Source organism: Cololabis saira, chromosome 21 (genome assembly GCF_033807715.1).
Source record: "Cololabis saira isolate AMF1-May2022 chromosome 21, fColSai1.1, whole genome shotgun sequence".
NCBI lineage: Eukaryota > Metazoa > Chordata > Actinopteri > Beloniformes > Belonidae > Cololabis > Cololabis saira.
The window spans coordinates 7,245,767-7,261,120 of record NC_084607.1 but is presented as its reverse complement, the minus strand read 5'-3'; the positions used below and the strand labels follow the sequence as shown (position 1 = coordinate 7,261,120).

The 15,354-nt window shown below is 43.8% G+C and overlaps 1 pseudogene; it reads right to left on the bottom strand.

Annotated features, from left to right (window-relative positions):
• Positions 1-7,870: 7,870 nt before the first annotated feature.
• Positions 7,871-14,419, bottom strand: LOC133422570 (uncharacterized; annotated as a pseudogene).
• Between the last annotated feature and the right edge of the window lie 935 nt (positions 14,420-15,354).

Sequence of the window (15,354 nt, the reverse complement as noted above, 5' to 3'; positions counted from 1 at the left end):
CCTTTGCCGACGTCGCAACAATAGCAATGTTAAAAGCTCCTCTTCTTCCGATGATGACATGTTCTTGTGTTTGAAATCCGCTACTGCTACTACCTCTACTAATCACTTTTCCAACGGTTTTCCAACTGCTGCTTACTGCCCCCTATCGGTAACCGCCGGTATGATGGGCTCTCTTTGCGTACTATGCGAGGAACGCTGGGAACTGAACAGACGCGAACGCAGGCACCAACTGCAAGTCTACCCGCGGCTTTATCAGTCAGAGTACATCCTTCCATTAATAGATTTGGTAATACATTTGAAGCTGTATTATACACCAAAATGTTCTGAATTAGGTGAATTAATGGTAGAAGAATAAAGCTACATATTTTGTTGAATTCTCTATGAGAACAATTGAAATTTTAGGCAAAATAGGCCATTTAGTAAATTGGGAATGCGCTTTGTTTAATGTGTTTATATTTACCATTCAAAAATCATGGAACAATCTGGATTTAAAAACATTACAAATAAACTTGTTACCACACTTTTTATCAGTCAGAGTACATCCTTCCATTAATAGATTTGGTAATACATTTGAAGCTGTATTATACACCAAAAAGTTCTGAATTAGGTGAATTAATGGTACATATTTTGTTGAATTCTCTATGAGAACAATTGAAATTTTATTTTTTTGGGCAATCTGTCTAACTTAAAAGAATCCCTTTACTATCCATTAAGTCAGTTACATATATAATGCCTTTATCAAACCAGTTAATTTTAAATACTGATTTTCTACTAATTGTAATTACTCTATTGTTCCATAAGGTTGACTTATGAGGAGAGAAGTTGTGGGCAAATACCATTTACCAAGTATTTGTTTGTGAAAATTAGACAACTTAATGGGGATCCTGTTCTCATCAAAATCACATTTCAAAACGAAATCTAGACATCCTATCTTTTTTTTTTTTTTACCTTGATATAAGACAAGTAGTCTTGGTAAGATTTTGAGTTTTTGTAGGGTTTCAGACATTTACTGACAAATCTCGCAACCAGACAGAGAACGTTTCAGCCTCCTATCTTTCCACCCGTAGAACCTCATGCTCCTGGTAGTCCAAGACCTGATCCTAGTCCTGGTCGGGCCCGGAGAGAGGGAACCCGCCAACAAGGCGACACCCCTGTGGGCCCGACAACGGAGGGCCCAGACCCAGGCATCCCATTCATCCATCCGATTCCTATAATAATGATAATAATATAATATACTAACTACAATAATGATGATAATAATAATAATAATATTAATAACCATCTTTGTATCGTAATAATATTAATAAATTATTAAATTTTCTCCCTCCCTGGGGGGGTCCAGCACCACTTCCCCCTCCCCGGGGGGGGGGGGGGTCCAGCACCGCCAGAAGGCACCCCAGGCTGCGCGGCGAGCCCCGCCAGGCCCGGGCACCGCGACCCGCCTGTCCCAGGCCAGCGAGGGAACACGGGTGGTGTGGGCCCCTCTCCCGCCCCTGGTGTTGAGTGTATGTAATTAAGGCAATAAAAACAGGGAGGGGCAGGTCAGGGTATCATACTGACAATGACCCTCCCCTCCAAACGCTAAGTATCCTTAGCTGACCCCCCCCCCCATTAGGTTATGAAACCTATAATCGGGAACCAGAGAGAATGTAGTTTGGCCGAATGTTGTTCAGTGGAGGCAGACATTATCTCACTACTAATATGATCTGACAGAAGATTCCTAAAGTGGTTAATGGATAAGCTGGACCGAAGAGACTTTTCAGCAGTTCAGTCTGCGTATCCACTTTTCCAGTCAGAGCCATAACTGCATGGAGAATAGCAGCGCTGGTCGCCTCCTCTTCCTCACCGTCCTGTTTCCCCCTATTTTTCATCTTCTTTGCGTGTGGACTTTTATTAGGCGTATGACTCAAATTAAGTTTGCCTCCTTTAGAGGAGTTTACGTCGACCTCAATGTCCTCGATATCGCTGTCCCTACAAAAAGAGTAGTCGTGTTCAGACATGTCTGCTCCAGATTCAATTCAATTGTATTTATACAGCATCTAATACAACAAAAGTTATCTCTAGGCGCTTTCCAGAGACCCAGAACAGATCTACTTGCCGACAGTCTTCTTAAGTGTCCAAAGAGAAAGCTTTAAGAAGTGTGCTTTTTTGTGGCAAATTTAAGTGATGATCGATGTCCAAGTGAAAACGTTTGGGTTGTTGCCAAAAAAATATATATTTTCAACGACTAATTAGTGCCTCTTAACGGAGCCTGCAAAAATGCTGCCACTCACTCCGCCATCTTAGATCCTCTTCATTGTCAGTAGCTTTGAACTGAGCAGCAGAAAACACAAACACGTGACCTTCCCAAGAGACTTTTAAACTTGTCTACGTCCGAATATATAATATAGATGTATACTGTAGGCAGGGCATTAGTGAATGGGATTCAAATTCAAAAGTATTTTTATTCATGTAATGAGAGAACCTCTGAATAAACATTTCCGTTTGGAGATTAATAACTTTATTCTTATGTTAATGTATTGAATGCAACACAATAATTTTAACGGTCAAGGAATGAACAATAATAATAACTTAGGCTCATCAGAAGTAGTAATAATGAACATATCATTTTAAATGAACATGAAACAACTTAAATTGGCAAATCAGATAAAAGCAAATAAACTTTTCCTCAATAAATGAAAGTTCAAAAGGTACAAAATATGCTGGGTTCACTGAGTTATTCCACAAGCCCTGAACAAAGGATGCAACACTTAAGACAGCCCAGTTTTCAGGCCGTGTCCTTGTGGTGCTGCAGTGGTTCCCAAACTTTTTTGACAGGTCTTTTGTACATAACAGAATTTTCAAGTTTACACACACACACACACACACACACACACACACACACACACACACACACACACACACACACACACACACACACAGACACACAGACAGACAGACGCCTGCAATTTATTTCATATATTGAACATATGTGCTAAAAAAATGTCCATCTCTGATTTTCAACCTGACCAGCTCAAAGAGATTGAAAAAACAACAATACAAACAACGGCCAAAATCTGAACATTTGCTCTACAAAAATTAAACCTTTAATCTCCACATCTTTTCAGTGAGGATTTCTATAAACAATTTATGATTTTGTTCTGAGGGTACCTTTACCCCTTCACACTTTTGTTTTGACATATTGAGATGTTTTATCTGAATCTTTCTGGCTGTTAAGATACATTGATAACAGAACATGCTTAACATAGCACTCAGACATAAAACTCTTCATTGTTTCACTGCGAACATGACGGACAGCACTTGACTTGAACTGAAAAAGGATTTATCAGGTCAACCAACAACCGGATCTAAGTCTTTTTCTCTTTCCTTACAGAAACATAAAGCCAAAGAGAGAAAAAATCAGAGGGATAAATTCCTCACCTCTTCACCAGGTCTGAAGGTCCGAAAGAGGATGCATACTGAAGAGAAGCTGTACACCTGTGAACAGTGTGGGCAAGCTTTTACCACGTCAAGTAATTTAAGGCGTCATCAGTGTATCCACACTGGAGAAAAGCAGTACAAATGTGATCAGGGTGGGGCAGCTTTTACCCAACAAGGTAGTCTAAGGAGTCATCAGCATATTCATACTGGGGATAAACCGTACAAATGTGATCAGTGTGGGGCAGCTTTTACCCATCAAGGTAGTCTAAGGCATCATCAGCGTATTCATACTGGGGATAAGCCGTACAAATGTGATCAGTGTGGGGCAGCTTTTACCCATCAAGGTAGTCTAAGGAGTCATCAGCGTATTCACACTGGGGATAAGCTTTACAGATGTGATCAGTGTGGGGCAGCTTTTACCCAACAAGTTCATCTAAGGAGTCATCAGCGTATTCACACTGGGGATAAGCCTTACAAATGTGACCAGTGTGGGGCAGCTTTTACCGAACAAGGTAGTCTAAGGAGTCATCAGCGTATTCACACTGGAGAAAAGCCGTACAAATGTGATCAGTGTGGGGCAGCTTTTACCCGACAAGATCATCTAAGGAGTCATCAGCGTATTCACACTGGATTTAAGCCTTACAGATGTGATCAGTGTGGGGCAGCTTTTACCCAACAAGGTAATCTAAGGAATCATCAGCGTATTCACACTGGGGAAAAGCCTTACAGATGTGATCAGTGTGGGGCAGCTTTTACTCAACAAGGTCATCTAAGGAGTCATCAGCGTATTCACACTGGATTTAAGCCGTACAGATGTGATCAGTGTGGGGCAGCTTTTACCCAACAAGGTCATCTAAGGAGTCATCAGCGTATTCACACTGGGGATAAGCCTTACAAATGTGATCAGTGTGGGGCAGCTTTTACCGAACAAGGTAGTCTAAGGAGTCATCAGCGTATTCACACTGGATTTAAGCCGTACAGATGTGATCAGTGTGGGGCAGCTTTTACCCGACAAGGCGATCTAAGGCGTCATCAGCGTATTCACACCAGATAAGAAAATTGTCTGTGATCAGTGTGGGGCAGCTTTTACTCGGAGAGCTCAGTTAAAGGTACTAATTTAGACATGTTATGATGTTCTGAGAAAAAAAAGAAATCTGGAGTTTTGTTTTCAGTTTCAACTGAAAAATGTGTTTCTTAAATTTGATTTTTTACCAGTTTATGTTCCATTGTTCCATCATTTAAATAAAAAGGTTCTTTGTTTCCCTGCTGGATTTCAGTTTCCTGCTCACTGCAAACTCACAACAAGACATCAGTGTCAGAATATTAGAAAAGAGTCACAGAGTAGTGTGTTTTTCATGTGGTTTTTATCACCATATGTACTATTCGTGCTGGATTTAAATTCCCTCTGGACCTGCAATAATTCTAAAATGACACCATGACATCTGTATTTCGTTCAGCTGATTCAAACTAGATAAGTGAAGTCTGTGTTGTACTGCCCTGATTCTGTTGAACAATTCCCTTTATTTAACAGTACATTTTAATATTGAGTCAAAAGCAACTGAGCAGACACTTAAAGAGCATATTGCAGGTTGGAGACCCCTGTGAATCAATGTGTAGGAAAATAATGTAGGAACTGAATTTTCATTGAAATACGCATAAATATATACTACAGTGACCTCCGGAGTTGTTTTTGTGAGAGTATTTTATTTCCGCATCTGAAAAAGTTGAACCGGAAGTGACGTGACATCAGGGAGCGCGGTGAATTCAACAATAGGAAAAATAATGGATCTTAATGTTAGTTGTGACACTGAAGAGGTTGTGAATGTGTATTCACACCAATATGACAGGCCACAGCCTTATAATTACGAAACCCGTTAGGCCCCCCACGTTCTTTTGATTGACAGCTGAAACTCGCTTTTTAAAAGGCTGATTTATGGGTCCGCGTTACACCAACGCAGACCCTACGGCGTAGGTTATGCGGCGACGCACAGAACGCTGCGTGCGCCGCGTACCCTACACCGTAGGCTACGCCGTCGATTTTACGCGGAACCATAAATCCGCCTTTATTTACTGCAGCACTCCTGCTCCGTGCTCCTGAAAGAAACTCCGAAAATAACTCCTTAAAAACAGGTGAGTACTTGTAATCTGTCTACGTTTGTACTTTCTAAACAGAAAACAGGCTTATTATCTTCTCTTTTTTCTGATTAAAAGCATCCGAAATAGCCGGGTATTTTTAAAACCGAATATTTCCCCGTATTTCCCCCCCTTCGTTTATAAAAAATGAGTATCCACATTTCATCGTTGTTAAAAAAAAAAAAACCTTCCACACATAAACGAAGATCTGCGTTTTCGACCACATTTATAAGCATTCCAAACCTGTAGATCATCTGGTCATCCGGCCTCCGGGCCGCCTCTGCGGCGCAGCTCCCCGGGAGCGGCGCCTCCTCCTCGGGCAACGAGCTGGAGTTTCCCCGCGTCCGCTGCGGAGCTGCCGCGTTAATCGACGCAGCCCTGCTGCAGCCCTGCTGCAGCCCTGCTGCAGCCCTGCTGCAGCCCTGCTGCAGCCCTGCTGCGCGTCGCCGCGTACCCTACGGCGTAGGCTCCGCGTCGGTGTAACGGTGTCAAGAGCAGAGACCATTTATTTAATAAATAGCTTGGAGGACAGATGGTGGATCATCTGCAGTTCTGGATCGCACGTTAGAAGTCCGACTCAGAGCAGATTTGTTCTGGTTTTGGAGCATAATGTGACGTTGGAAAACGCAGAACTGCTCTCTGTCTCTGTCTACACGCATGTACATAAACGGAGTTTTCAAAAATCTTCACTTTGCCCGGAGTTTTTTTAAACATTCGTTTATTTGCGTTTTCATGTGGATGACAGGTCTAAACGTAGGAATTTCCTCTGAATAAGTGCCCTTATGTCTTGTAAAACATATTAAATCCTACATTAACTTCTCACATAGTCATTTTCACATAAGGTCAGGTATCATTTTTGAAAAAATTCTAACCTGCAATATGCTCTTTAAGCATTAGATTTCAGTGTCTACCATGTCACATTCTGAAAAGGTACCAAATTAAGAAAAAAGCGTTGTTTGCATACAGTATGTTTTAAGTTGCCATGGAAAGGAAAGCCTTTTTAGATTCAGTAAGACTTACCTGTGGAGCTCCAGCGTAAACGAGCAGAATACGCAGATGTCAAGAAGAAACTCCGGGACACAGATCACCGCTATGGCTCCTCCACCCAGCAAGACTCATTGTTACCATTGATGGAAAAAATATATATCTTCAAAAACCCAGAGGAAGCAAATAGAGAACTGAAAAGACATCTTCCAGATATATTTGGATAATTTCGAAGCACTCTAGAAGCGCACGGGTAGACGTGAGTTATTATTCTTATCACTTTTATTTGGCTATATTAATGGGCTACCGAGTAGTTATAGAACATTTTAGTTTAATTAAATGAAACAGTTTCTGTTAAGAGATTAAGTAAAATGGTTCAATCCATGTATTGTCATTGCATGACTGTTCTTTTTTCTCGGTGGCCCGATTCTGATTTACTCTACGCACCAGATAGTGACTGTACTGCCGGTGCGTCTTTTGTGGGTAAGTTATGCTCATTATTATTAGCAGTTATTATTATTGGCAGATTATGCTCATTATTATTAGCAGTTATTATTATTGGCAGGTTATGCTCATTATTATTAGCAGTTATTATTATTGGCAGGTTATGCGGGGTATTGCTCATGTGGCCGGAGCTGAATCCCACCTACTTTTTCCTGGGGTCTGAATTACGATGATGGCTTTGCCCATCTGCCTCTTTGGTTCACGGATGAGAGACTGGAACTACGTCGGCCTCTTTTTTGTTATGTGTGTATTTGCCTTTCGGCACCTTATATGTTGTTTGTTATGTGTAATTCTTTGTTTAAATCTTTGTTTGGTACAGAAAAAAAAATATTGTGCTTTTAGGCAAAGTTCCTATATTAATTAAATATATTCTGAATATATATGGGTCCTAATACTATAAAGTTGATATCTTGGAATATAAATGGGGTCGCAAATAAAATTAAAATAAAATTAAACTTTGCTTTTAGGCAAAGTTCCTACATTAATTAAATATATTCTGAATATATATGGGTCCTAATACTATAAAGTTGATATATTGGAATATAAATGGGGTCGCAAATAAAATTAAACGCTATAAGATCATTTCACATTTAAAATCATTAACATACGATCTGCCAATGCTTCAAGAGGTACATCTAAAAGAGGCTGAAATGCCTACATTAAAACAGAGATGGGTAGGACAAGTATTTTCTGCACCAGGGACTGGAGCAGCAAGGGGTGTCAACATTTTGCTGGCAAACTTTGTAACATACATCAACTAGTGATGCAACATGGACACATCATCAGTGATGTTACCTGGGGTCATTGAGTGTTTCGGGTCATTTCAACATCATACACTCTCTTCCAGGCGACCCAGCTGGGGGTGATCAATCCCCCAGCTTGTGTCCAGGTAGCGCTTCCCTACCCACGGATCTCCTCTCCTGATCCACAGCCAACGTGAGGCAACCTCTGCTGCCTCTGTGGCCTCCTTGATGGCCCTTCTCTTACTGTGATGGTGATGCCCAGCATACTGTAGGCCCTGCAGAGGGACTGGCCTGCGAACCCTCTGCATGACACCTCAATGGGCTCACATCTTGCTTGCCACCCATTGAGCCGACACTCCTCCACCAGAGCCTGGTATTTAGCCCTCTTCCTCTCATTGGCCTCATCGATGCAGTCTTGCCAAGGGACCGTTAGCTCCAGGAGCACGACCTGCTTGGAAGTTGCTGAGGTCAGCACCACATCTGGCCTTAGTGATGTTATGGCCACGTTGTCCGGGAACTTGAATTGTTTCCCCAAATCAACCTTCAGCTCCCAGTCTTGTGCCATTGATAGCAGGCCAGAGGAGGAGGTCCTGGCAGCAGCTGGTGGTTCTTCTCCAGCTCTGATGAAGGAGATGGTCTTCTTATCTGGGCAGAGGCGCTTGCAGTGGGCAATTCCGCTGCAGATGGTGTTCGCTATAGCCTTCAAGACCTGGTCATGACGCCAGCGGTAGCGCCCCTCGCTCAGGCCTCTCGGACAGCAGCTCAAGATGTGCTCCAGGGTCCCTCTCTTCTGGCACAGAGCGCAAGCTGGAGACTCCACCTTCCCCCAACAGAACAGGTTAGACGGGCTTGGCAGCACGTCATAGACGGCCTGGATCAGGAATTTTAGGCGCTGGGGCTCGGCTCTCCACAGCTCAGTCCAAGTGACTTCGCGCTCTCCTGCCTGCTCCCACTGCGTCCATGCTCCCTGCTGTCGCATTCCAACCATCGTGCTGGCTCGCTCTTCTTCCACTGCTGCCCGCACCTCTTCCTGAAGCAATGCTCACCCGTCCTTCCCCTCTGCCTTGTCGTAGCGAGGTGTTGTACTCCTACCCACGCCTGCCCTTCCCCGAGCCACTGTGCCAACCAGAGCCCTGTGCCGCAGCCATGATTCAGCAACATCCACAGCCTCTGCTGCCTTCCATTTCCGCCCCGTTCTGACTTCAATCCCAGTTTGAGAGACTTTTGGGTCAGATTATTCTCTGTATTGCAGCACCTCCCTTGTACGGCTCACCTTGAATTCTTCATTGAGGCTGCTGATGGGGAGCTTCAGCATGTTGTTTTTCCCATAGATGGCGATGCTGCTCAGGCTCCGGGGTAAGCCCAGCCACTTCCGCAGGAACCTGCTGGTTCTCCTTTTAAATCCCTCAACAGTGGAGATCGGGACCTCGTACACCAAGAGGGGCCAGAGGATCCTTGGGAGTATTCCATGTTGGTACACCCAGGCCTTGAACTTGCCTGGTAGACCCGACTTGTCCACAGTGGCTAGCCAAGCCTCCAGCTCTTGGTTGGTCACATGGATGGCTGCCTTGTCCTTCAAGCTGCAATGAAACACTTTCCCCAGGCTCTTCACTGGTTTGTCGGTGATGGATGGTATCTGGATGCTGCCAAGTGAGAAGTGGAACTTGTTGGTGACCTTTCCTTCCTTCAGCACGAGGGATCTGGATTTTGCAGGCTTGAAGGTCATGCGGGCCCAGGTGGTTAGTTCCTCCAGGCCCTTCAGGATCCACCTCCCCCCTGGGACGTTCGGTGTCGTCACAGTCAGGTCGTCCATGAAGGCCCTGATGGGCGGCTGCCTGATGCCGGACTTGGTGAGAAGCCCTCTGCACTGAACCTCAGCAGACTTCGCCAGCATGTTCATGGCAAGTGCGAAGAGGATTACTGAAATTGTGCTTCCAGTGATGATTCCCTTCTCCAGCTTATGCCAGTCCGATGTTGAGGAACCCGCTGAGACCCTCAGACTGAACCTGCTGTAATAGTCCAGAATGAAGTCTCTGAACTTGACGGGGACATGATGCCGGCATAATGCCTCTTCGACGAGCTTGTGAGGTATGGACCCGTAGGCATTTGCGAGGTCCAGCCACAGTACGACTAGGTTGCCCTTGTTCTCTCTGGCTTCCCTAATCAGCTGGGTGACAACTCCATTATGCTCCAGACACCCTGGTATCTTTGGGATCCCTCCTTTCTGGACTGAAGTGTCAATGTAGGCGTTCCTCAGGAGGTAGTCTGTCAGATGCGTGGCAACAATGCTGAAGAATAGTTTGCCTTCAACACTGAGCAGGGAGATGGTTCTGAACTGATCAATGTTTTTAGACTCTTCCTGCTTCGGAATCCATACACCTTCTGCGAAGCGCCACTGGTCAGCAACCTTTCCCCTCCTCCAGATCACCTTCAAGATGCTCCAGAGCCTGTGGAGTAACTTTGGGCAGTTCTTGTATACGATGTAAGGTACCCCGCTCGGTCCTGGGGCTGAGCTTGATCTTGCCTTCTTTTTTTTTTTTTTTTTTTTTTTACCTTGTCTGCACACATATTAATGATTGATACCATGACGGTAGAAACCAAAGGTATATATATATATGTCCATTATTACTATATTTAATATATATACATATATATACGCATACATATGCATACACATACATAAATATACACATACAAACCCAGTGATTTTTTTTTTTTTTTTTTTTAATTTTTGGGGGGGTAAGGTGGGGGGGGGGTGACGACATCCACTGCCAATCCAGGAAGCAGGAACACACGGAGACACACGTCAAGCACTGGAAATCTGCAACAAAAAACCACAAACAAAACACGAAACCGGCACGGAGCCGACCAAAACATGAACAGCAATCGACCCAAATCTTGAGATCTGATCGCAGTCTGAGCTAAGCTACCGCTACCGCTACCTAACCCCAAAAACTACAGAGCAAGCATGCAGGTGAACAAGCCAGTGTGTATGTCTATGTGTGTGTATGCGTGTATGTATATGATTGTGTGTGTGTGTGTGTGTGTGTGTGTGTGTGTGTGTGTGTGTGTGTGTGTGTGTGTGTGTGTGTGTGTGCGTGCGAGTAAGAATATATCTTTCTTTCAGAGAAACCTGCCCAGGTGTGGTGTAATTTTCTTTTGTTGCTTGGTTATTGCGGAGATTTATCTTGGGGTTATATTTTAGTAGTTTGTTTTGTTTATTATTTTGTGTTTATTTGAGTTTATTGTAAATACTACATTTTCATTTGGGAGGTACGCGTATATTCTGGGTCCTCCATTTTTAATATATTAATGGACGAAATTTTGGTTAATTGTGTCTATTCCTCTGACCAAAGACTTATTAACTTTATTTTCTTTCTTTTTTGATTTCTGGATAATTTGTAATAATATTCTTCAGTTCCTTGATTTGATTAGTTGTTAACTTGTTTTGTTACATGGTTCGTTGTTTTGTGGGTCCTTTTAACTGTGTCCTATCTCCCTCCCTGAGTGTCCTTTTGTAGAAGTTATAATTCACCCTTAGTACGGGTCCTGGATCCTAAACGTCAAGGGAACCTATTATGGCATCTAATACCTATTTTAAACAGGCCTTGAATGTCTTAAAAACAAGCTTTTGATTGTTTTTGCTAAATAAATTAGAAATTCAGCCTCTGAGCCATGTCTTTATCATCCCATTCTCTAACCTCATTATCTATGTGGGATTCTGAGTGGGCGGGGCTATGATAATGAGCCACTGTGCTGATTGGCTGCCTGAATGACGCGATACACCGCTATGAAAAAATGAAGGAAGCTCCGGCCGGCGGAGTTATTTACACTGTGTCATGCATGTGATGTGAGCGAGCGTCAGTGAAAAAATCAATTCCATTGCTTTATTTTCCGCAGCGCCGCAGTGACACGGCGCGCCGTTTTGAGCTGAATATTTGTCGGACGCCCTGCTTCTATTTTCTTCCTGTCACCCGCGTTGAAAGCCGGTTGAAAGCGCTGTAGGAAACAGTCATGACGAGGAACGGCTGTTAGTTGAAATGAGAAGTTATTTCTATGATTCCTCCTCATTTCTCTACAAAAACCTCAATAAAGTGGCAGCTGCTGGAGGGAGATGGACAGAGAGCTGGACGTTTCTGACCGTTATTTTCGTGTGTTTTGTCAGGATGCTGAGTGTGTTGTTCATATTTCAATGAAGAGGCATCTTCTTATGAACCAAGAGCTTGCGCTCAACTTTATAATTGTCTGCACGTCTTCAACATATAACAGGACATCATGGGCCTGATTTACTAAAGGTTTGCGTGTGTAAAAACGTGTGCAAACTTGACAGCACCCGCAAACCAAAGTGCCAGCTGATCTACTAACAGCGTGCAAAGAGGACTGCGCCTCTCAAATGCGCAAAATTGCACACGCAATTCATTTAGTACTTTTGCCCAATATGGGGCGTACCCGGCAGAAATCCTAAATACTGGGAGGGGGGAAATGCAAATAAATTCATTTACTACACGTAATGAGATTTAACAAGCCTGAAAGTAATTGCGGGGATTGTGATTGCGTCTGTATTTAATACGTTCGAAAGGAAGGTGCTAATCTGCCAGCATTACGCACCGATGGCTGCTGTTATTGTGGCAAGGAGGCGACATCGCCAAAATCAAAGAATACGCAGAGAGAGAGTCTTTCTGACTCGTGTAAATTTGTTTGGAATGAATGAAAACCAGATAGTTGAAACATATCGACTATCTAGCGATTCCATCTTGGAGCTGTTGAATGAGTTAAGGGCTGATTTGGAGCCGGTCACAAGCAGGAGTAACGCCATACCTGCCTTGCCGAAACTGCTCTCAACTCTTCATTTCCTCCCATCAGGGTCATTCCAGCACACTGTAGCCATTTCTGCTGGGCTCTCCCAAAGCAGTTTTTCAGGTGTGCTGTCCACTGTCCTCAACGCTCTGTTACGCAGGATGGGCAGGCACATACGGTTCCCATCCACTCAGGACGCACTGAATGATGTCAAACACGGATTTTATGCAGTTGCTGGGTTCCCCAGAGTAATAGGAGCGATTGACTGCACTCATATTCAGCTGGTTCCCCCATCAAACACGGAGCATGTGTACAGAAATAGAAAACACACATTCATTAAATGTGCAGGTTGTTTGTGACTCCGAAGGCATCGTAACAAACGTTGTGGCTAAATATCCTGGGTCGGTGCATGACTCCTTTATCCTGAGGAGCTGCATTCTTTATTCCAAGTTGCGAGATGGCGAGTATGGAGATGGCTGGCTTTTGGGTGAGTTTTATATAATTTATACTTTGTAAAATCATTCCTCACATTAAAGAAGTGCCATGCATTTATGCCATATTGATTTATATTTTCTGTAATTAGTTGATAGCGCATACCCCCTACACCCCTTCCTCATGACTCCTGTACTATATCCGACCACCCCAGGAGAGAATCGGTACAATGCAGCCCATATACGCACGAGGAACATTGTGGAGCGCACCTTTGGCGTATTGAAAAGCCGGTTCCGCTGTTTGGACCGCACTGGAGGAGCACTGCTGTACAGCCCGGAAAAAGTGGCCAAGATTGCAATTGTCTGCTGCATGTTGCACAACATCGCTATACGTCATGGGTTGGAGCATGCTGCTGTGGAAATGGAGGAGGATGATGATGATGATGACCACTACCATGGGCTCCCTGGGGGGCAACAACCCAATGCTGCGGGATTGCAGACACGCATCACTCTCATTCAAGGCCATTTCTCATGAACTGTGAGTGGAATACATTCATTCTTAATTTTCATTCAATAATACACAGAAAAAAACCACAATTAATCATAAATTTATTTAACCAAACAAATTAAATCTGAACCACTGCAGTTAACAAAAATTTAAGCTACGCTACTTCCTGAAATTAAATGATAAAATTAAATAAAATTTTCTCTTTCTCAGGTTACGCGTCGCTCCAACGTGGCTCTCCTCTCCTCCAGTGCGTGCCTCGCCAATGATCTCTCCCTCCTCTCCAGTCTCAAGCTGCTCCACTCTGGGACCGCTGGGAAAGAGAGCCCTCCCCACCGCCTGAACTCCATCCTGGATCCCTCTCGCCAGGGTATTTACGGCCATTGTCAGACCAGATACAGCACTGACCAGCTGCCGAGTGTGCGCAGCAATGGCCCGAGTATCCCGCCTGAGCGCTCGTACCATAGAGGACATAGCTCGCACCTCGTGCGCAACGGAAGATAGGGCTGTTGACTGTTTTTTTCTGCTCTTGGAGCAACTCTCTGTCAATGTCCTCAACTGGCCGCTTTTGAGGCTCTGCAGGGATGATTGTTGGGTCCTGATTTGAGGACTGGGGTGGGGATGGCTCAACTTGTGAGGATTCTCCACATGCAAAAGGAGAAATATTTTATTTGAGTGTTGAATCGAGTATTATTCAGCAAAAGGTTGCCACAGGAGGCACATTCATTTTTTTTATTTGTGATAATAAATAAATCACGTGTTTTCATGGAGAAAAAGGTGTTTCTTATTGTGTGCTTACCTTGTTCTGCAGTGGGCTCTAGCGTGTCATACCCCGGTATCCCAGTTATCTGCTCCTCGCAGAAGGTGAGCTGCACCTGCTGCTCGATGCTGGTTAGAGGCATCTCTTCCGCAGGCCCTCCACCTGTCTTGCTTGCCGACGTTTTATTGAAGGCCACTTTTTCTTTGGTTCTTCGCCTTATGTCTTGCCACCTTCTTTTAACATCATCTGCCGTTCTTTTGGTCTTTCCAACTGCATTTACTCTATCGCAGATTTTCTCCCATATTTCGTTTCTTTTGGTAATGGTTAAATTTCTTTGCTGTAGTTCATGAAAGTGTTTATTTGCCTCTGCCACTAATATCTCTAACTCCAACTCGTCAAATTTCATTTTGCGCTTGCGACCCTGCTTTCCATCCAGACTCTCTATGGCGCAAAACCGTAAGACACGCAACACCTCATTTAAATACTGCGGTTTGCACCTGTTATCAATTGCGCACGCAATCTTAGTTGATCACCCGCAAAACACACAACAACAGCACGTGCAAACCTTTTCAGTGCACACGCAATTTAGTACTCTTTATTTAGGATCTTAGTAAATTGGGCCCCATGTGTACAGAATACTCTGTACACATGAAGAAGAAACATTATCCTTAAGTCTGGCGCCTTAAACCACTCGGCCATTCTGCGACCCTGCTTTCCATCCAGACTCTCTATGGCGCAAAACCGTAAGACACGCAACACCTCATTTAAATACTGCGGTTTGCACCTGTTATCAATTGCGCAAGCAATCTTAGTTGATCACCCGCAAAACACACAACAACAGCACGTGCAAACCTTTTCAGTGCACACGCAATTTAGTACTCTTTATTTAGGATCTTAGTAAATCGGGCCCCATGTGTACAGAATACTCTGTACACATGAAGAAGAAACATTATCCTTAAGTCTGGCGCCTTAAACCACTCGGCCATTCTGACTCCAGATATAACACCTTGCAAAGTTATCAATGACATTTTACATGACAATCATTGTTCCCAGAGACGATTTAAACATTGATTTACC